The sequence below is a fragment of the Bubalus kerabau genome, chromosome 1, assembly GCF_029407905.1.
Source record: "Bubalus kerabau isolate K-KA32 ecotype Philippines breed swamp buffalo chromosome 1, PCC_UOA_SB_1v2, whole genome shotgun sequence".
NCBI classification, from domain to species: Eukaryota; Metazoa; Chordata; class Mammalia; order Artiodactyla; family Bovidae; genus Bubalus; species Bubalus kerabau.
In genome coordinates, this window is record NC_073624.1 from 225,157,703 (window position 1) to 225,181,131 (window position 23,429).

The window sequence follows — 23,429 nt, forward strand, 5'->3', positions numbered from 1 at the left end:
TCTTTCCTGAAACTTTTCAAAGCCAGAGAAGCAAAGTAGCAGGTTAGAAAACTCAAATATTTAAAGAGTTTAGGTAGATAAAGGGTGAGTATAAATGGAATCATTTGTGATTATTCACCTCATGACTATTATATAATTTGTGTGTGCTTTTATTTGCTCAAAATATATTTAAGATACCATTAGCAAAAAGCATTTTTAGCTTTTTAAGTAATCACGCCAAGATAAGAGCCAACTTGTTGAGAAAGAGAAGGTTTTTCTCAAGAAAACTCAAGCTGAATCATTTCAGGAAATAGATGCAAAAAGTTTTAATTAAAAATAATTTCATGATTGGACAATTATGCAAGTATAGACAGGACTGAAGTAAGCAATTAGAGATATAAGATAGCCGGAGAATGCCAATATTGGGAATCCATTATCACCCCTAGGTTTGAAGGAGAAGTAGGGGAGAAGGTGTTACTAGACCCAGAAGAGTTGGTGCCATGGAGAGAAGTGGCTGGCTGGTAGATGCAAGGCTGCAGGGAAGCGTAGTCACTGCCAGCATTGCAACAAAGCAGAAGGCAGACAAGCAAGGAATAAATGCTCCACCCTCTCTCTCCTCTGACTCTCCAATCTCCTATTAGTGTCCCCCATCGGTCCAAATAAACCAGAGCTCAGAGGGCAAGAGCCTGGGTCATACAATGCAAATAGGCCAGCCTTCCTGGGACAAACGGCAGAGAAAAGAAGGGCAAGATATAGCTGGTAGAGACAATCTGAGAATGACCACTAAACTCATCAGAATTCTTGTCTATAAGTTCTGCAAGAAGTAGGTTGACCCAAATGACCTCTGTTCCCTCAATAAGGGAACAAAGTGTTTTGTCAAGTAAAGATAAACCTGTTACATCTACTATTCTGATGAGCTTGAGAATTTGGTTTATTCAAACAGCTTATTTGAGTGCTTTATTTCAAAGAGTTTACTGGTGGTTTTCTAGTTACTTTTTTGGTGTTCCCATAGATACTGCCACCCCCTTACATTTTTAAAGATACTATAAGGTTTAAAGTTCAGTCTTCCAGAGATCTATCCAGGCTCCAGGGCATTTCTCCTGAAGATGCATATTACTCTGGTAATAGAATCCAGGAGATAAAGTCCCCTAGACCACTGCAGCACGTTTTATCAGTAGGGTAAATGACTCTCCCATTTCCTATTGCTTGAATGAGCAGTCAGATTCATGAGAGCACATTATGCCCTTCCCCGTGGCACAGGTATGCTACTAAAAAAAAGAAAGAAAGACTGACATGAAAAATGCAAGGTACTTAAGCAAGCAGGACCACTATTGCTCCCTAAAAGATAGATGATTGCAGTGAACATGATGTCTAGAACTGTAGTTTGCCCAAATTAAAGTGGAACATAAAAAATAGGGAAAGAATCTAATTTCCATTTAAAGTTGATATCAGCAGTAGTTATACAGTATTATTTGTCAAACCTTGAGGTGATAGACCTGCAGTGCTACGGAGCTGTGGTAATTCAAAGGTAGCCAGGGGCAAGAGAAATACAGAACTCACATCTGCCAAAATAGATCTGAATGTAGAGTTGGCTATAGAAATGTGGCAGGAGAAATGGCAGGGTGCAGTTATGAAGGAGTTACCTATTTCAGCTAATAACGTCTGCCTGCCTAATAGGAAATGAGGAGGGAAGGGGGATTTTCTTGAGTTTTCTTCTGAGAAGAGTTGTGGGAGGATCAAAGTTGGGTAATGATTCTTCAATCCTTTTTGACTCTTGTGAAGTCAGGAAACTACTTTGCCAGTTATATTTCAAAAGAAAAATTGTGTCCTAGTTGTATTCTAAGAAGAAGAATTTAACTCTGTCTTACTAACTAAGCTAATTCTAGATTTTTCTGTGAAATCATGATAATGACTGAAATGGGGATTTTGTTCCCAGAGATGTGGACAGAGCACTAGACTAGTAGTAAGGAGACCCGTTGCTTATCTTGGTCTTCGTGATTATAAGTTGGGCATCAGGCATCAGACACAATAAGAGGATCCTTCAGCCTGGAAAGATCTCAGTCAAGAAGAGGAGCTGAATGGATTCTCACATCAAACTCCTCTTGGGAAATGAATCATCATCCATGTGACAGAATTTTCTGACCATCACATTTGCCTACATAGACATTTCTGAATCTCCATTTCATTCACCTACTGACAGTCCCCTGACTGCATTCCTCTGACTTCACATCCATTTAGTGGTTTGAATTTAGCATTCTTATAGATGTGTTATTTGGGCAACTCATACTATCTCTGGGAGATATACTGATGACATTTATACGGGAAGTTGTACTAGAAATACCAGGCTTTTTAGATGCATTATTATGTCCTTTCTCATCTGGGGCTCCTTCAGAAAGCTTGTAGTGTCCCCAGTGAAGGGCATATACTTGGACCAAAACACCATGAAACGTATTATCTGCTCTTCTTATGGTTGCATCTACCAAAAGCATCTTACAGTTCATATCTAATAGATAAGAACAGGGTTTGACATAAAGTAGATATGGATTCACACTTCTAGTCTGCCATTTACCACCTGTGTGAACTTCATTAAGTTGCTTAATGTCTATTGGACTCAGATTGTCATATATGAAATGGAGGCAGTGGCAATCCCTGATACGGTTGTTGAGAGATTAAAGAACAAATTGATGCTGTACATTACACAAACCCTCAGATCTAGTGAACTCAGAGCAGATGGTAGCTCTTCCTATTCTCTGCCTGATGGTCAGGTGTGATGTATTTGTTGGGCCCCTGAGGAACCACCCTGGGAGCTAGGGATCCTTTAACACCCTGTGGCATGTTACTGAGGTCTTTGTGCCTCCACCTTTCCTCACTCTCTGCTTGAGAAGTTGTGTTCTAAAGGTCAGGGTGGAAAACATTCTCACCGTGCATTCTCTCCTCTTGCTGCAGGTAATTTCCTCTGTCCATGTGTTATTAATGATGTGATTATCAGTGCTGGTGGCCAATCATGGGACCTAATCATAGCACCGAATCACTTTCATCTCTCTCCCAACAGTCCAGATGGCATCTGAACACTCATTGGTAATAAATAAGGAGAGATTTTTAAAATTTTTTAAGTCTTCTCTAATCAACTTGGATAATTACCTAAAAAATAATAATAATTCTGAATCCTCTCTATAACCTGTGTGGAAAACCCTAAGATCCTGAAGAAGAGAGCTGCTAATTAGCTATTTTCATTTTAACCTAAAAAGAACAGGACCAAAGGCGTTCAGTCAGAAAACTCAAATCACATCTTCAAAAGCAAGTTGGATGAAGAAGTAAGGCCAGTGTTCAAGGGCTCCTGCAAAGAAGCAGGGACTGAGGGAAATTTTAATGTGTGCAATGGGCCAATGCAAAGGATTCAAAGTCATCCTAAATTTAGGGGAAAAAAGAGGGGAAGCTATTTGCTTCCTGTAAGTGAAGATCTCAATTTACCCATCATGTTGATCTATACAATACAGATAGGAATCCAACAAAGTCAAAGAATATAATGAGGATGTTATATTGTTTTTGATAAAAGGAATCTGATTTGCCCTTCATACCATGTAATCTGCAGAAATGTCAACACTTTATTAGATGCGTTCAGTCTCTTTCAGTTAGGGAGGGTGGCAAAAAGTCTTCATGTTGCTCCATGAGAGGTTACAGGAACTGGTATGGATCCCACTGTAAGCAGAGCCCTAGGTCTTGATAGATGTCTTGCAGAGTTCTAGATGCACCTACTGGAAAATGCTCTTGCACTAAATGTGGACGTCAGTAAAGCAAAGGATAACGGATTCCTTTTATGTACAGAAAAAGGGTACAGAAAAAGCTGCTAAGAAAATGAGATTAGGGCTGAAAAGTTAAGGGTTTATTAGATTTTGTCTTCCTCATGTCAGAACTGTATCATCCTTATGAAAATGTTAGCAATGTGTCTGAAGAAAGGGAAACAAAGGGATTTTTTTTTATTTAATAACCTTGCTGTATAGAGAAAATTTCCTTGTGAAAACTGTAGAATTCCCCACATGAGTTTCAAAGTTTATAAATCACAGAATTTGAAATTCTGGAACCTCAAAAATAAAAATTACTAAGATATGAGGCCTTACCATGTCTGTAAAATAAGATGAGGATTTTTACTGTATTTTGGATTTCATAAATCTTAAAACTACTAATTAAAGTAATTGTATAGGGAAATCTATCATTTTTTTGCCTATCATCCATCCCTGTTTATTTCAGTAACAAAACCTTAGTTTTTCATGAAACCACTACTATCTACTTATTTCCAGTTCCTAACTGGTAGGAATATTGCCTCCAGGCCACAAATAGTCACCACATGGTTAAGAACTTGCTAAAACTGAAGGAAATGCAGAGCAAAGCAAACCAAAGAGATGGGGAGAGAAGCTGTGATATAACTTGAGTCCCTGAACCCAACCAGGTCTGAAGTCCAGATATACTCTGGACTCTTCCATTGCAGGGGCACAATAAATGTTCTTTATTTATTTATTTATTTTTGCTCAAACCGGACTGAGTTGAGGTCTGTCACTTGAAACCAGAAGGAGTCCTGGCTAATACAGGAATGCAATCTTCATACTTTAAATTTGGATATGACATCTAGTAAAGAATGTTCGGTTATGTGGAAATGAATCCTGATTTTTAGATCAGTATCACTTTTCTTCAGAGGTAGAGGAAAAAGGAAGTGGGGAGAGAAATGTTGCTAATGAGCTAGTGATGATTAAGAAGAAGACATTTGGAAGAACCCAGTCCTTTTACAGCATGAGAAGGGCTCTAGGAATTACATTAGACCCAGAAGAAAGATAACTTTGAAAAATTTAATTGCTAATAAAATCCTGCTTAATTTCCATAGGCAAAACTGAAAAAAAAAAAAAAAAACACTTCGCTGACAGGAATAAAACCTACACGAAGAAAAAAATTAAAAGATGATATTTATGCATTTCTTAATGGTACCATTAAGTCCCCTAGTACTTATAGGAAGGCAGTAATTTACTGGGATCTTAAAAACATGTGCAGTATATCTGATTAAAGGTCATGCAAACACTAAAATGTTTCTCCAAAAATCTGTCTTAGACAGAAAAATAAGGATGACCAGCTCTTCTCAGAATCTTTCAAGTATACTTAAAATATAAGCTTATTAATGACTTTGGTGGTTCGAGTTTTCCCTTAAGCACATGTGGGAAGTATATAGCAAGGTGGCAAAAGCTGAGCAATGTTATTTTTGACATCCATCATGGCTTTATGGGCTGTCAAAAAGAGTTCTTCCAGCAGAAGCACAAATAACAGCACACTTCCCACTTTTTGCATTAGGTAGTATGGAAAACAGGAATGGTTCTGGAGCCTGTCACGAGCTGACCCTGTCTAACCCTCCATTGGCTACTCCACCACTAGATGAGGCTCTCTGCCTCTAATCCCGGCTGTTACTGAATTGCATGCAGTTTCTCAAAGGTACCTTGCTGGCTCTTACTTCCGATTTCCCTTTCTTTTCAGAGCAAATGCTTCCTGCTATACCTGCTCCTCCACCAAACACACTGCTTCTTCACCTGGATAGCCTCTGTATTTCTTACCTCTGGGAAGCCTTTCTTGACTCTTCTGAATTAGATTAAGGGTCCTCACTAGCTTCAAAGGAATTCTGTATTCTGATTCTACTTGTCTCTGACCTCACATGTTGGATGGACATGAGTTTGGACTAATTGTATCGTAATCATGGATGTCAGTTGTGTTCCACTAGAACACAGACTCTCTGATAAACAAAAGCCCTGATTTGTAGTGTTTGCTGATTTCCCTGATGTAACTAGTCCCACTAATTTATTTATTTATTTATTATTATTTTTTTTTTTTTGGTGAAGCATGCCAAGTGTTTCTTTTTTTTTTTTTAATTTTTAAACTTTACAAAATTGTATTAGTTTTGCCAAATATAAGGACTTAAGGATCAGGGAAGAAATTCCTGACATTCTGAATACTGCTCCTGTGGGCTGGAACAAGAGAGCTCTGGCATACCACTGACCTGAGTTCAGTGCCAAGCAATCCAGTTTTCAGTTCACTTAAATTTTTTTCTTTTTATCCTTCCTTCTTTGAGCCTATTGACTATTTGTTCTTTGCCATCTCCTATAAAAATCACTAAGAGCCATTCATAGGATTTTATGGATGTGGAGAAGACAGACACAGAAACACTGAACCTACACTGGATTGTATACTAGATGTAAACTGGTATATGCTGGACTGTTCACTGGATGTATACTGGAATGTATACTGGACCATACACTGAACTGTAAATGGGATTGTACATGGAATGTACACTGGACAGTACCCTGGACTGTACATGGGATGTACAGTGGATGCTACCCTGGACTGCACATGGGCTGTATGCAGTATGTACACTGGATGGTACCCTGGACTGTATACTGCACTGTCCACTGGCATGTGCCCTTGCTCTGCACATCAGGTGTGTCCAGCTGTACCAAGATTTGCCCCAAATGTGTCCAGATGTGCACTTGGACTGTATGCCAGATGTGTTCCAGATGTTCTGGCTGTGCTCCAGCTGTGCATTTGGACTGCACACCAAATGTGCTCCAGCTGTGTTTCAGGGCCACACACCAAATGTACTCCAGCTGTACTTCAGCTGTGTTCCAGATGTATCCAGCTGTGCTCTAGCTGTGTGCAGAAGTGTCCAGATGTGCCCAGGTGTGCACTGGACTGCAGACTGGACTGAACACTAGTGCACTGCACCGTAGAGAAACTGAAAGGAGCCCCAGCGTGTTTTCTGGTACATCATGGACACGTTCTTTGAACATACATATGCAGAATACTAAGCTCTAATGATTTCAGAATTTAGTTTCTTTTTTTTTTTTTTTTTTTTTGGTTATTTTTTTTTTTTTTTTTTTAAATTTTATTTTATTTTTAAACTTTACATAACTGTATTAGATTTGCCAAATATCAAAATGAATCCGCCACAGGTTTACATGTGTTCCCCATCCTGAACCCTCCTCCCTCCTCCCTCCCCATTCCATCCCTCTGGGTCGTCCCAGAATTTAGTTTCTTATGACTTTTCCTTGAGGTCCATGTAGACGCAGTCCATTTTCAATTTCAAGATGCCAAGAAAAGTTTAAAGGTCAACTTGTTTACATTTGATTACAACCAACAGAGATTGATTCTAAATTGTATAATGTAATAGCCCCAAAACAAAAAACAAAAACCCCATAACTAATGTTTTCCTATGAGAAGTTTGGGAATAAATACTTGTAAAGAAATAATAGAGTTCAGGGAATATTAAAAAAAGAAATAATTGACAATTTTGAGGTGTATAGCATAATTGTTTGATATACATATATTGTGAAATGATTACCATAATAGATTTAGCTAACATCCGTATTTTTATATAGATATAATAAAAAGAAAGGAAAAAAGTCTCCTTGTGATGAGAAATAATAAGATTTACTCCATTAAAATTTTCCTCTATATTATATATCAGTGTTAACTATAGTCATCATGTTGTACATCACATCCTTAGTACTTATTTAACTTGTAAATAGAAGTTTGTACCTTTTGACCATCTCTATCTGGGGTCCACTTTCACCACCATCCACCTCTGGTAACCAAAAGTCTGATTTCTTTTTCTATGAGTATGGATTGGTCTTTTATTCTTAGATTGGGCATATAGGTTAGATGATACATTATTTGCCTTTCTCCATCTGACTTATTTCACTTAATGTGATGCCTTCAAGTTTCCTCCATCACACAAATAGTATGATTTCCTCATTTTTAGAGTTGAATAATAATCCATTGTGTGTGTAAACACACACACACATAAATAAACACACACACACATATATACATACATCACCATTTCTTCAACCATTTCTGGCAGTGGAGACAGGTTGTTTCCATGTCTTTGCTATTGTAAGTAATGCTGCTATGAACATGAATAGGTAGATATATTTTGAAGTTAGCACTTTTGTTTCCTGTGGTTATATTCCAAGTGTAGAATTGCTGGATTATATAACAGTTCTATTGTTAATTTTTTGTGGAAACTTCATACTATTTTCCATGGTGTCTGTACCAATTTACAATTCCCCTAACAGTGCAAAAAGTTTCCCACTGCTTCACACCCAAGCCAGAATTTGTCTTTTATCTTTTTGATGATGCCTATTCTCACAGGTATGAGGTGATATTTCATTGTGATTTTAATTTGCATTTCCTAATAACTAGTGATGTTGAACATCTTTTCATATATCTGTTGGCTTTTCATACATCTTCTTTGGAGAAATGTCTATTCAGGTCCTTTGCCCATATTTTAATTGCATTATTTGTTTTTTTGCTATTGAATTATATGAATTCTTTATATATTTTAGATATGAATCCCTTATAAGATATATAGTTTGTAAATACTGTTTCACATTCCATATGTTGTCATTTTAAATTTACTGATGGTTTCCTTTGCTTCAAAGAAGCTTTCAGTTTCATATAGTGCCACATATTTGTTACTATTTTTCACTTGTGCTTTTAGGTGTCATATTGAAAAAAATCATTACCAAGACCTATGTCAAGGAGTTTTATTTCTGCGTTTTCTTCTAGGAGTTTCATGGTTTCATATCTTCCAGTTAAGTCTTTAATCCATTTTAAGTTCTGTGGGTAGTATAATACAGGAGACTATTTTCATTCTTTTACATGTGAATATCCAATTATTCCAGCACCGTTTATTAAAGAGACTGTCTTTTCTCCATTGAATATCTTGGCTCCTTTGTCAAATATTTGTTGACTGCATATGCTTGGGTTTATCTCTGGGCCAGTACCATACTCCTCTAATGACTATAGTTTTGTAGTGTAGCTTGAACTCAGGAAGTGTGATGCCTCTGGCTTTATTGTTCTTTCTCAGGATTGCCTTAGCTATTCAGGGTGTTTTGCATTCAGTTGCTTGGACAGTCATGTCTGACCCTTTTGTAACTCTATGGACTGTAGCCTGCCAAGCTTCTTCTGTCCATGAGATTTTTCCAGACAAGAAAACCAAAGTAGGTTGCCATTTCCTCCTCCAGGGAATCTTCCAAACCCCGGGGTCAAACCCAAGTCTCCTGCAACTTTGTGGTTCCATACAAATTTTAGGAGTGTGTGTTTTTTTTTTTTCCCCAACACCATTGGAAACTTAATAGGGACTACATTCAATATATAGATGGGTTTCATCAGTACTGTCATTTTAACAATATTAACTCTTCCAATCCATGAACATAGATAACTTTGCATCTGTCTTCTTTTATTTCTTTCATCACTGCCTTATAGTTCGTGTTGTAGATAAGTTTTACCATGATATTGAAATTTATTCCTGAGTATTTTCTTGTTTTTGTAAATGGGAAAAATTTATGTCTTTTCCTGAAAGTTCATTGTTAGTGTATAGAAAGGCAACTGATTTTTATGTTAGCCTTGTATCCTGCAGTTTTACTGAATTCATTGATTAGATCTGTTCATTTTTTGTTGAGTTGTTAGGATTTTCTATATATAAAATCATGTAATCTGTAATTAGAGACAATTTAAATTCATCTTTTCCAGTTATGATATCTTTTACTTCTTTTTGTTGCCTGATTGCTCTAGTTAGGACTAGCAATGGCAATAATAGTACTATGTTATAGTACATGGGAATTCCAGCTCAGCTATTTCAAATCCTAAAAGACGATGCTGTTAAAGTGCTGCACTCAATGTGACAGCAAATATGGAAAGTTCAGCCATGGCCACTGGTCAGGAAAACATCAGTTTTCATTCCAATTCCAGAGAAGGGCAATGGCAAAGAATGTTCAAACTACAGCACAATTTCATTCATTTCACATGCTAGGAAAGTATACTCAAAATTCTCCAAGCAAGGCTTCAATAGTACATGAACTGAGAACTTCCAGATGTTCAAGTTGGTTTTAGAAAAAGCAGTGGAAATAGATATCAAATTGCCAACATTTGTTGGATCATAGAAAAATCAAGAGAGTTCCAGAAAAACATCTACTTCTGCTTCATTAATTATGCTAATGCCTTTGATGGTGTGAAGAAGGGAAGTGAAAGTCACTCGGTCATGTCCAACTCTTTGTGACCACATGGACTAATAAATCATGGAATTCTCCAGGCCAGATTACTGGAGTGGGTAGCCTTTCCCTTCTCCAGGGGATCTTCCCAACCCAGGTCTCCCGCATTGCAGTTTGTCTGTGTGAATCAAAGCTGTGGAAAATTCTTAAAGAGATGGGAATACCAGATCAACTTACCTGCCTCCTGAGAAACCTGTATGCCCGTCAAGAAGCAAGTTAGAACCAGACATGGAACAACAGACTGGTTCCAAATTGGGAAAGGAATACATGAAGGCTGTATATAGTCACCCTGCTTATTTAACTTATATGCCGAGTACATCATGTGAAATGCCGGGCTGGAAGAAGCACAACCTGGAATCAAGATTGCCGGGAGAAATAGCAATAACCTCAGATATGCAGATGACACCACCCTTATTGCAGAAAGTAAAGAGGAGCTAAAGAGCCTCTTGAAGAAATTGAAAAAGGAGAGTGAAAAACTGGTTTAAACTTCAACATTGAAAAAAAAGAAAATCATGGTATCCGATCCCATCATGTCATGGCAAATAGATGGGGAAACAAGGGAAACAGTGAGAGACTTTATTTTCATGGGCTCCAAAATCACTGCAGATGCTGGCAGCAGCCACAAAATTGGAAGAAAACCTAGCCAGTGTATTAAAAACCAGAGACATTACTTTGCTGACAAAAGTCCATATAGTCAAGGTATGGTTTTTCCAGTAGTCATGTATGGATGTGAGAGTTGGACTATAAAGAAAGCTGAGCACCAAAGAATTGATGCTTTTGAACTGTGGTGTTGGAGAAGACTCTTAAAAGTCCCTTGGACTGCAAGGGGATCCAATCAGTCCTGAATATTCATTAGAAGGACGGAAGCTGAAACTGAAGCTCCAATATTTTGGCCACCCGATGCAAAGAGCTGACTCATTGGAAAAGACCCTGATGCTGGGAAAGATTGAAGGCAGGAGGACAAGGGGATGACAAGGGCATGATAGTTGGATGGTATTATTGACTCCATGGACATGAGTTTGAGAAAGCTCTGGGAGTTGGTGAAGGACAGGGAAGTCTGGTGTGCTGCAATCTATCGGGTTGCAAAGAATTGGACACGACTGAGTGACTTAACAGCAACAACAACAAATGTTGCATGTGAATAGTACTATGATGAGAGTGGGAAACCCTGACTTGTTCCTATCCTAGCAAAAAATGTTTTGTCACCATTGAGTATATCATGGTAGCTGTGGGCTTTCATGTATGGCTTTTAGTATGTTCTCTAATGTGGTCTTTCTATGTTTAATTTTTAAGAGTTTTTATCATGAATGAATGTTGAATTTTGTTAAGTGCTTTTTTTCTACATCAATTGAAGTGATTCTTTCATTCAGTTAATGTGCTGTGTCACACTGAGTTGTGTGTGTTGTATCTTTGAATCCCAGGTATATATCCCATTTGAACATGGTGTATGATTCTTTTCATGTGCTTCTAAACTCAAATTGCTAGTACTTTATTGAGCATTTTGGGTTTCCCTGGTGCCTCAGATGGTAAGGAATCTGCCTGCAATGTGGGAGACCTGGGTTCAATCCCTGGGTTGAGAAGATCGCTTGGAGAAGGGCATGGCAACCCACTCTGTATTCTTGCCTGGAGAATCCCCATGGACAGAGGAGCCTTGTGGGCTATATGGTCCATGGGTCACAAAGAGTCGCACATGACAGAGTGCATAAGCATAGCACAGTACATATTGAGCATAAAGAATATTAACTCTGGTAGTTTTCTTTTCTCTTCATATTTTTCTGGTTTTGGTGTCAGGATAATGCTGGCCTCATGAAATGGGTTTAGGAGTGTCTCCCCTTTGTGATTTTTGAAAGAAATTGAGAAGGATTGGTATTAATTATTTTTTAAATGTTTGGTAAAATTCATCAGTGAAGACGTCTAGTCCTGGGATATTTGTGATTTCTGATTCATTTTCCTTACTAGTAATTTGTTTACTCAGATTTTCTACTTTTTCCTGATTCAGTCTTAGTAAATTGTGTGTTTCAAGAATTTCAAAAATTTCTTCCAGGTTGTCCAGGCTCCCCTGGTGGCACAGACTGTAAAGAATCTGACTGAAATGGAAGAGACCCAGGTTTGATCCCTGGGTCAGTATTCTTGCCTGGAGAATTCCATGAACAGGAGTCTGGTGGGCTACAGTCCATGGGGTCAAGAAGAGTCAGACATGACTGAGTGACTAACCAAGCAAAAGGTTGTCTAATTTCTTGACATATAGTTGTTCATATTAGCCTCTTGTGATCCTTTGAATTTCTGAGGTATCAACTGTAATGTCTCAATTTTTAATTTATTTATAATTTTTTGATTTGGGTCCCCTTTCTTTTTAATTTGTTAGTTGGCATAAAAGTTTGTCAGTTTTGTTTACCTTTTCAAAGAACCAATTATTTGGTTAATCTTTTCTATTGTTTTTCTCTTTTCAATTTCATTTGTTTCTGCTCTTTATAATAATAATGGTCTTCATTATTTCATTTCTCCTGCTGACTTTGGGATTTGTTCTTCTTTTGCTACTTCATTAAGGCATAGTTTATTTATTTGGAATCCTTATTTCTTAACATAGGCGTTTATTGCTATGAACTTGCCTCTTAGAACTGGTTCTGCTTCATCCTATCAGTTCTGGTGTGTAGAATTTCCATTTTTGTGTCTCAGGAAACTTTTATTAAGTCCTTTTAAAATTTCTTCTTTTGTTGTTCAAGAAAGTGTTGATTAATTTCCCTATGTCTGTGAATTTTCAATTTTCTTTTTGTATTGATTTCTAGTTTCATCTCATTGTGGTCAGATTGTGGTATGATTTTGGTCTTCTTGAATTTGTTAACACTTGTTTTATGGGCTATATATGATCGATTCTAGTATATATTCCATGTTTATTTGAAAAGAATCTGTATTCCAATGTTGTTGAATAGAATGTCCTATATATGTCTATTAGGTCTGTTGGTTTATTGTTGTTCAGTTGCTAAGTCGTGTCCAACTCTTTGCAGTCCCTTGGATTGCAGCATGCCAGGCTTCCCTGTCCTTCACTATCTCCCTGAGTTTGCTCAGACTCATGTTCATTGAATCAGTGATGCCATCCAACCGTCTCATTGTCTGTTACCCCCTTCTCCTCCTGCCCTCAATTTTTCCCAGCATCAGGGTCCTTTCCAATGAGTTCACTCTTTGCATCAGGTGGTCAAAGTATCAGAGCTTTAGCTTCAGCAACAGTCCTTCCAATGAATATTCAGGGTTGATTTTCTTCAGGATTGACTGGTTTAGGATTAACTGGTTCAAGAGACTCTCAATAATCTTTTCAGGCACCACAGTTTGAAAGTATTAATTCTTTGGCACTCAGACTTCTTTATGGTTCAACTCTCACATTCGTACATGACTACCGGAAAAACCATAGCTTTGACTATACCGACCTTTGTTGGCAAAGTGATGTCTCTGCTTTGTTAATACACTGTCTAGATTTGTCATAGCTTTACTTCCAAGGAAAAATTTGGTCTATGTTGTTTTTCAAATCTGCTCTCATCTATTGATTCTCAGTCTGGATGATCTATCATTGTTGAGAATGCGGTAGTAAAGTCCTCAAATCTGATTGTACAATATTCGTTTCTCTTTTTAGCTCTGTTAATTTCTGCTTTATATATTTAAGTGTTCCAATATCAGGTACATAAATATTTATGATTGCTATAGCTTCCTGATATGTTGAACCCTTTCTTGTTATATAATGACTTTTTTGTCTCTTTACCATTTTGGTTTAAAGTCTTTGTTTTGGTATAACTATAGCTAGCTCATTTATTTTTTTTTTTTATTTTTGGTTACCATTTGCTTGAAATCTCTCTTTCCATACCTTCAACCTCAGTCTATGTATATCTTAAAGGTTAAGGTGTGTCTCTTACAGGAAGCATATTATTGGATATGACTTTTAAACCATTCAACCATTCTATATTCTGTACATTTATTTATTTCAATCTGTTTACACTTAAAGTAATTATCTATAGGTAGGAGACTACTACTGTCATTTTGTTAACAGTTTTGTGGCTGTTTTGTAGATCTATATTGTTTTTTAAATTCTTAACCTGCTGCCTCTTTTTTTGTGTGTTTTGACACTTTCTGGTATCAGTGTGCTTTGACTTCTTCACCATGTTCTCTTGTGTAATTAATAGAGGATTTTCCTTGTGGTTACTATGAAGCTTACATAAAATATCTTAAACTTATAATACCCTATTTTAAACTGATAACTTCAGTAGAATTCATAAATTTTACAGTTTTACTTTTGCTTTTCCCCACATTTTAGGTTATTTTTGTTATATATCTATATTACATTGTGTTACTGATAATAGATCTTTGTAGTTATGGTTATTTTTATTACTATTTTTTAATGTTCAAACTAAAGTTGTGTGTGAATTACACACTGCTATTACCATACTGTGTAATCTAACTATGACTATTTATTTACCACTACCAGTGAGATTTGTACTACCTTTTTATGTTTTTATGATGCTAATTAACGTTCTTTTACTTCTACTCCAAGAACTTCTGGTTATATTTCTTTTAAGCTAAGTCTACAGTATTGCTCTCCCTCAGCTTTAGTTGGTTCAAGAAAGTCTTTATCCCTTCTTTGTTTCAGAAGGACAGCTTCACCGGGTATAGAATTCTTGGGTGCCATTTATTTTCTTACAATTTTTTTTGAGTATGTGATCTCTTTATCTTTGCCATAAGAAGCTGTTGTTGAGAAATTCACTGATTGTCTTATGGAAGTTTCTTATATGTGATTTCTTTTTTCTGTTGCTGCTCTTCAACCTCTTCCTTTGTCTTTGACATTTGACAATTATAACGTGCTTTAAGGTAGTCCTAATCAGGTTCAATCTATTTGGGGTCCTATTGACCTTGTAGATCTGGATGTCCATTTGTCTCTCCAGATTCAGTAAGTTTTCAGCCTATCTGTCCATTTCTTTTTCTCTTATCTTTCTGGAATTTTCATAATGCAAATATTGTTTCTAGTCATTGTGTCTCATAATTTTCTTAGGCTATCTCTATTTTCTTTTATTTTCTTTTTTCTCCTTTAAATTTGTAATTTCCAGTGTCTAATCCTCCAGGTCACTGATTCTTTCTTCTGCATTGTCTAATCTACTTTTTAAATTCTTGTTTGAATTTTTCAGCTCAATTATTGTAATTTCAACTCTAGGAATTCTGTTTGTTTTATCTTGTTTTGATGGTTGCTATTTCCTTATTGAACTTCTTTACTGAATTCCTTATTGAACTTCTTTACTGAATTCCTTATTGAATTTTATCCATGTATTATTTTTGTAATTTGGTTTTGTTATCTGTGTTTTCTTATAGTTCACTTGACTTCCTTAAGAGGATTATTCTGAATTCTTTGTCTGACAGTTCATAAATCTCCTTTTCTTTATTTTGAAGCTTTATTAGTTTCCTTTGGTGGCATCATATTTACCCAATTTTTTCTGATATTTGCATCCTTATACTGGAATCTATATACTTAACTAATGGAGTTCCTCTCCCAGACTATAAGTTTGCTTTGGCAAAGGCAGTTCTTCACCAATCAGCTGAGTTTGGGTTTGGGGTATGTTTGCTAGCAATGTCCTTGGGCATCTGGGCTCTGCTTTTATGGTCTATTTTTGGGTGAGGCAACTATTCAAATGATGTGCGTAGATGCAGGGAGCAGTCACTGACTGGCAACTGATATCTGTGTTTTCTTATAGTTCACTAGACTTCCTTAAGAGGATTATTCTGAATTCTTTGTCTGACAGTTCATAAATCTCCATTTGGCTAGGACTGCTGGTTGGTTCCCTACCTGCGTGGGGCTGCAGGATGGGGTCCACCATTGCTTGGATTTGCTAGTTAGGCTTACTAGAAGGTCAGGACTGGGTACTCTATTCAGTAGTAAATGAGCCTATGAATTACCTTTCCTGCTCTGGAAGGACAGGACCCAGGGCCCATACACCCCATTGTTTGGGAACCTGAATGGGGCCAGAATGTTCACTTAACTCCCTGGTCAGGTGAGACCACCACTTTTGCTCTGAAGATGGAAGCAGCCATTGACTAACAAAACACCACTGTACGCAGGGCTGTTGAATGGGCTATGCAGCTTTCCATATGCTGCATATTGCTTAGCTCCCCTGTTTGAACAGGCTAAAGGCTATATTCAGCAATGGGTGGAACTATAAATTACATTCCTTGCCTGGGTACAGTGGGAAAACAGCTCTAAACCTGGTAAAGCTCTTTTTTTCTTATCTCAAGGTGACCCACATCCCAAGTTCCTTGATCAAACAGTGTTACTGGCTTTGGCTTACAAACCTGTAGCTCTGCCTGCCTGTCTCTAGGCTCAAGTGCCATTGAGCCACAGGAGTTGTCAGCAACTCTTCTGGTCAGATGGGGCCTCTCCAGAGTGAGTGGTGTCATGTCTCAACTCCCTACTTGGGTGAAGCGGGAGAGGCCACTTCAGGCTACTCTCAATTTCCCAAATAAGCTCTCTAGTTGGGAGGGTCTGGGAGCTACCCTCAGCCTTAGCTATGAACTAATCCCCCTGCCTGTGTGTAATACCAGAACACTCCATACCCAGTACTGGCTTTGCTCTGGGGATAATCAACTCTGCCCACTCACTTTCAGCTCAAGCCTCTGGGCCTCACTGCTTCCAGGAGTTCTCACCAGCCCTTCCAGTAAGCTGGGGCCAGAAGACACACAGTGAATGGAGCTATGATTGAGCTCCTTTCCTGGATGTGGAGAAACTGAGCTCTAGGTCTGGCAAAACTTGTTTGAGGATCTAAATTAGGCAGATCTGCTCCCAACTCATTCACTGGTCAGAGGTTGCATGACTTGGATCTGCAGATGAGCAAAGCCACTGGGTGGGATTATTACCTGGACTCTACAGGAATGAAATTGGTCTGCCAAGGTCCATGTGCTGGCTGTTCAAGCTCCTCCCCCTTTCTCCTTCACAGTAATATTGCATATTCTTCTCTAGTACTCATGATGCAAGACCAGAAAAGGGGCTCTCACAAAGCAACCCACAATGCTGGACTTTAGGGATGCTGTTGGTTCCCTTGAGTTATCCTCTTCCAATGGAGAAACCAGAGGCTCAGGGATAATGCATCCTGTCTTTGTCTCTGTGGTATAAGAGATCTCTGTTGTGGTATCTACTGGCTCTTAATATCTCCAAGACCCATGTCTTGAAACCCATGGCTTTCAATTGAAATTCATTTCCAACTTTTATTGTCATATCCACAGTCTTTCATGATTTCCTTAATTAGCCCTATTGTAAATTCTGTAAAGTCATATATAACATCTGGACAGTTTTCTCTAGCAGGAATTTATTGTTTGGGGCTAGATGGCTTTCACAGACATTTCAGTAAACAATGGCATCTCCACTGGTGGAGACTTCTAGACTTCCATGATGTTTTCCTTAACAGGGTTCTCTTCCATGTTGTTGAAAATCCTCTTCATAGAGTAGTATGTGTTCAGTTCAGTTCAGTTCAGTTCAGTCACTCAGTCAGGTAGACTCTTTGCAACCCCATGGACTACAGCACGACAGGCTTTCCTGTCCATGAGCAGCTCCAGGATCTTGCTCAAACTCATGTCCATTGAGCTGGTGATGCCATCCAACAATCTCATTATCTGTTGTCCCCTTCTCTCCCGCCTTCAATCTTTCCCAGAATCAGAGTCTTTTCCAATGGGTCAGTTCTTCACATCAGGTGGGCAAAGTACTGGAGCTTCAGCTTCAGCATCAGTCCTTCCAATGAATATTCAGGACTGATTTCCTTTAGGATGGACTGGGTGGGTGGGTCTCCTTGCAGTCCAAGGGACTCTCAAGAGTCTTCTCCAACACCATAGTTCAAAAGTATCAATTATTCAGCGCTCAGCTTTCTTTATAGTCCAACTCTCACATCCATACATGACTACTGGAAAAACCATAGCTTTGACTAGATGGACCTTTGTTGGCAAAGTAATGTCTCTGCTTTTTAATATGCTATCTAGGTTGGTCATAACTTTCCTTCCAAGGAGTAAGTGTCTTTTAATTTCATGGCTGCAGTCACCATCTGCAGTGATTTTGGAGCCCCCCAAAATAAAGTCTGTCACTGTTTCCATTGTTTCCCCATCTATTTGCCATGACATGATGGGACCAGATGCCATGATCATTTTTGAAGTTGAGTTTTAAACCAACTTTTTTACTCTCCTCTTTCACTTTCATCAAGAGGTTCTTTAGTTCTTCTTTGCTTTCTGCTTAAGGGTGGTGTCATCTGCATATCTGAGGTTATTGATATTTCTCCCAGCTATCTTGATTTCAGCTTATATTTCATCCAGTTCAGCATTTCACATGATGTACTCTGCATATAAGTTAAATAAGTAGGGTGACAATATACAGCCTTGACATACTCCTTTTCCTATTTGGAACCAGTCTGTTTTTCCATGTCCAATTCAAACTGTTGTTTCTTGACCTGCATACAGATTTCTCAGGAGGTAGGTCAGGTGGTCTGGTATTCCCATCTCCTTCAGAACTTTCCACAGTTTATTGTGATCCACACAGTCAAAGGCTTTGGTGTAATCAATAAAACAGAAGTAGATGTTTTTCTGGAACTCTCTTGCTTTTTCGATGATCCAACAGATGTTGGCAATTTGATCTCTGGTTCCTCTGCCTTTTCTAAATCCAGCTTGAACATCTGGAAGTTCACAGTTCATGTACTGTTGAAGCCTGGCTTGGAGAATTTTGAGCATTACTTTACTAGCGTGTGAGATGAGTGCAATTGTGCGGTAATTTGAGCATTCTTTGGCATTGGAATGAAAACTGTCCTTTTCCAGTCCTGTGGCCACTGCTGCATTTTCCAAATTTGCTGGCACTTTGAATGCAGCATTTTCACAGCATCATCTTTTAGGATTTGAAATAGCTCAACTGGAATTCCATCACCTCCACTAGCTTTGTTCATAGTGATGCTTCCTAAGGCCCATTTGACTTCACATTCCAGAATGCCTGGCTCTAGGTGGGTGATTACACCATAGTGGTTATCTGTGTCATGAAGATCTTTGTAGTATGTGTAAAGAGTCTTAAAGGTCCTTATGAGCCCCTGATCTAGAGGCTGAATTAGAGACTTTGCATTTAGGAGCAAGTAGACTACTTCAGCAGAGAAGGCAATGGCACCCCACTCCAGTACTCTTGCCTGGAAAATCCCATGGACAGAGGAGCCTGGTAGGCTGCAGTCCATGGGGTCACCAGAATCAGACACGGCTGAGCAACTTCACTTTCACTTTTCACTTTCATGCATTGGAGAAGGAAATGGCAACCCACTCCAGTGTTCTTGCCTGGAGAATTCCAGGGATGGGGAAGTCTGGTGGGCTGCTGTCTATGGGGTCGCACAGAGTTGGACACGACTGAAGTGACTTAGCAGCAGTAGCAGACTACTTCAGTGCCTGAAGTATTGAATTTATAGAATTCTGGGTAGCCAGGAGCATGTCTAATATAAAAATCAAAAGAACTTAAAAAAGCAGCCCCTTACTGTTACTTCTGACTTCAGGGACAAAGCATCAGTGGCACTAATCCAGGAAAAGGATTCTCGTTGTCCAGGCCTTCCTGCTGTACAACCAAAAGACTATCATCTCGTGTTTATCTTTTCTCTTCAAGGCTCATGAGTTAACAGCTTTATAGGTATGGGCAATTATGATCAAAATTCTGCTTGCATTTATACAAAACAGTAGAGTTACCCTATCCCTTCCTGTCTTAAACCCTGTTGCTTGCTTCTCTTCCTTATTAATAAATGTCTTTTGTGGCATTTTTATTCAAGAATAGGGTACTTTAGTTTGCATTAAAAACCTATTCAGGCAGGCAGGTATCCTTTCCCTTACATGATTTTCTTAATGGCCGCTGCTGCTGCTGCTAAGTTGCTTCAGTCGTGTCTGACTCTGTACGACCCCATAGATGGCAGCCCACCAGGTTCTGCCATCCCTGGGATTCTCCAGGCAAGAACACTGGAGTGGTTTGCCATTTCCTTCTCCAATGCTTGAAAGTGAAGTCACTCAGTCATGTCCAACTCCTAGTGACCCCATGGACTGCAGCCTACCAGGCTCCTCTGTCCATGGGATTTTCCAGGCAAGAGTACTGAAGTGGGGTGCCATTGTCTTCTCCTTCTTAATGACATTGCAAACTTATTTGCTGTTTCTTGCCCAGCAGAAGCTCCTTCTCCCACTATCCTGACATTTTTAAAGCCAAAACTCTTTCTAAAATTATCAAATCATCCTTTACTAGAATTCAGTTCTCTGGCTTTAAATCCTTCATTCTCTTCTTTAAGTCATCATGGAAAGACTTTACTTTTCCTCAGATCATATTAGAATCTATAGATATACATTTCTTACCACAATCTTGCACCCACATTTTTGAATCAAGATAAAAAAAAGGTCTTTCACAAAATGTGTGGGGTTTTGTACCTATGGCCATAGCTTCAGTGACAGTTTCATGAATTTCCTTTCCCCTTTTTACTTAGCTGGGTTCATTTCTCTTGAGATGGTGGGCGACTGAAGCTGAAGACCTCAATTTACAATGCATGTCTGACAATTCAACTTTTTCTTGTAGTGTCATATCTTTGTTCTGCTTCTTGGGAGCATTTCTAACATCATTAATAGCATTTCATATGGGTCTCATGGTGTTACTCAAGGTTTATGGTATTGCACTAAATACAATGAAAAAATACGAGTGAATAATAAGAGATCAGTTTTTACCATAATACACAGTTTACTGGAGAGATGAACTGGAGATGCCTAGCATCACTTGCGGTTTTAAGCAGATTCATCACTTAAGTTTGCCACAACAGCAGTAGGAGGTAGCTACGGAACTATTACAGGAGCACAGTAGCTACGGGACTGAGGTCCCAGTCATGCTGGAGCAGAAACTAGCCATTTACTCTGTGCCAAGCCCTAATTGCTAACTTGTGCTTAGTCACTCAATTATGTCTGACTCTTTGTGACCCCATTTACTGCATCCCACCAGGCTCCTCTGTCGATGGAATTTTCCAGGCAAGAATACTGGAGCGGGTTGCCATTTCCTACTTCAGGGGATCTTCCTGACCCAGGGATCAAACTCACATCTCTTACATCTCTTGCATTGGCAGATGGACTTTTTACCACTGAGCCATCTGGGAATCTCAGTTGCTGCTAACTTAAAGAACCACAAGTTAAAAAAAAAAATCATTTTATGTCACTATACTCTGGAGAGGTTTGCTGGGTGTCCATAGATAATAAAAACAAGCTTAATATCATGGAATAGCTCTTACAATGTAAATAAAAGCTTCAGAAACAGGTCTCTGAAAACATAAGGAGCCAGGAGTTCTGGAAACTTTAGAAACAGGAACCAATGACATTCTCTTCTGGACCACCATCACATACTACCATTTCCAGTTATTGAGTTACTCTACTCAAGATTAAAATTCCGGGGAGAAACAATCTGATTGGAACACTTTATGGACTGTTTCCATTCTTACATCCAGTGTGGATCTATCACAGCTAAATTATTGGACTAAGCATTAAGAGAGGATTCTTTGATAAAGCAAAATCAAGATTTCCTACCAGATGAAGGAAAAATGCATTGGGGCCAAGAAAACAACCACCCCAAAATAACTGCCACCATAAAAAGATTCTTAAGTATTACTTTTTTCCTTGACCTGTTTGGTGTCGAGGTAGAGCATGCTAAAGTCTTTTGCACTGCAAAGTGGCAGCTTTCAAAGAGATTTATATTTGAGCTGATTCTTAAATGTGAGGTCTTAGGGGGAAAAAAAGTAACACTCTATTGTTTGAAAGAATTTGAACTTTGTCTGTAACATTTAAGCAGAGAGAATTACCTCCATGCAGCCTTTGGAGGAATCCATCCATGTTTCATTCATCTGATCATTCGAAGTGCAATCACATTTCCACAACAGGATGCTCTGTGGGCTAATAACAGATGAGGAGTTTCACAGCAGAGGAGAGCACAAGGAGGTTCATCATCATTTGTTTTTGCTTAGGGCCAAGTACCTTTCATTATGTTCAGTGAACCCTCTATATCCATGCTGAGGAGGCCACCATGAGCACGGTGGGCTGGGTTATGAATCAGATCAGTTGCCTTCTGCCTTAAGAAAAGAGAGCCAGAAGTTAAGAAATTCATGTGGATTAGACATAATCAGCTTGGATGGGACTAATGTGGATGGATTATCCTAGTTTAAAAGATTCTATTGTGTGGGATTTTAAGGGACAAAGGAGATATACTTCACAAAACCTACTCTTTTGTTTTTCTAGAATTCTACCTTCTACATTAATTATACCTTTCTCCACATAATCTCAGTTTTACATATTTTTTAAAGAAGGAAATATCCAAACAACTTGTTAACTCTGGACTTAAATGAGACAAATATTTATCAGGTCTTTTCTAAGTGCCAGGTAGGGTGCTAGGCACTGAGGCACAAAAGAAAGCAAGACATGTGAGGTTTCTGACTCCATGGAGGTTACATTCTATCTGCAATAAACAAATAATTTTAGATAGTGATAAATGCTATGAGGAAAATACAGTAGCTTGTGGAAGAGATCACAAGGTAGAAAGGGTCCATAGAAGTCAGGGACCACCTCTCTGAGTTGGTGACAATTCAACTGAAATCTAAAGGATCAGAAGGACTGATTTAGAGGGAAAACCTTACAGATGGCATCATGAGCAGAGCAACCTATGCAGAGGGAAGAGCAAAGCCTGCCTTCTGTTGGAAAGCTGGTATGTCTGGAGCTGGGTGGGGACTAACCCTTCGTGGCTTGGCAGGCCATACTAAGGAGTGTGAATTCTATTTGCAATGAGAGACCATTAGAGTGATTCAAGTGGAACACTTGTATGGACCATAAGTGTTGTGGTATGTTTAGCATTTGAAAAATCACTAGCTGCTATATAGAAGGCCAATTGGAGGGGATAGACTGGAATCAGGAAGACCACTGAGAACCCTACTTCAGAAGTCCAGGTGACATATAGGGTGGCTTAGACTAAGATGATGATAGTGGCAATAGAGAAAAGTAAACAAATGAAAGATCTATATTAGAAGTAGATTAGGAGTTGGAGGAAGAGATGGAGGGTAAGAAGGTCAAAGTATGGGCAGGACAGGAGGAGGCAAGGATGAGTTACTGATTTTTATTTTAATCACCACATTGTTAGTAATTCTATTTATTGGGTTGAGGAAGATGTGGAGAACAATATTCAGGGGAGAATAAAATCAAGAATTTTGTGAGGCTAAATATGAGATGACTTAAGAGATAGCCAGGTAGAGATGTCAAAAAAGAAGATGAATATATCAACCTTGAAGTTTGATTTAAGAATGTAAACATCTATGGGAAGACCTCAAATAAACGTGGAACTAT

At 38.6% G+C, this 23,429-nt stretch overlaps 2 long non-coding RNA genes across 2 annotated transcripts in view; one reads left to right on the top strand and one right to left on the bottom strand.

Annotated features, from left to right (window-relative positions):
* LOC129634789 (uncharacterized) overlaps nucleotides 1-23,429 on the top strand; it is a 179,869-nt gene that overhangs the window by 153,073 nt on the left and 3,367 nt on the right. The window lies entirely within an intron of this gene.
* LOC129634785 (uncharacterized) overlaps nucleotides 3,380-23,429 on the bottom strand; it is a 138,262-nt gene continuing 118,212 nt past the window's right edge. The window contains exons 4-6 of the long non-coding RNA XR_008705897.1: nucleotides 22,074-22,164; nucleotides 21,902-21,992; nucleotides 3,380-3,752 (exon numbers count right to left, since the gene is read on the bottom strand). This is a non-coding gene — a long non-coding RNA (uncharacterized LOC129634785). The remainder of the gene's footprint in view (nucleotides 3,753-21,901; nucleotides 21,993-22,073; nucleotides 22,165-23,429) is intronic.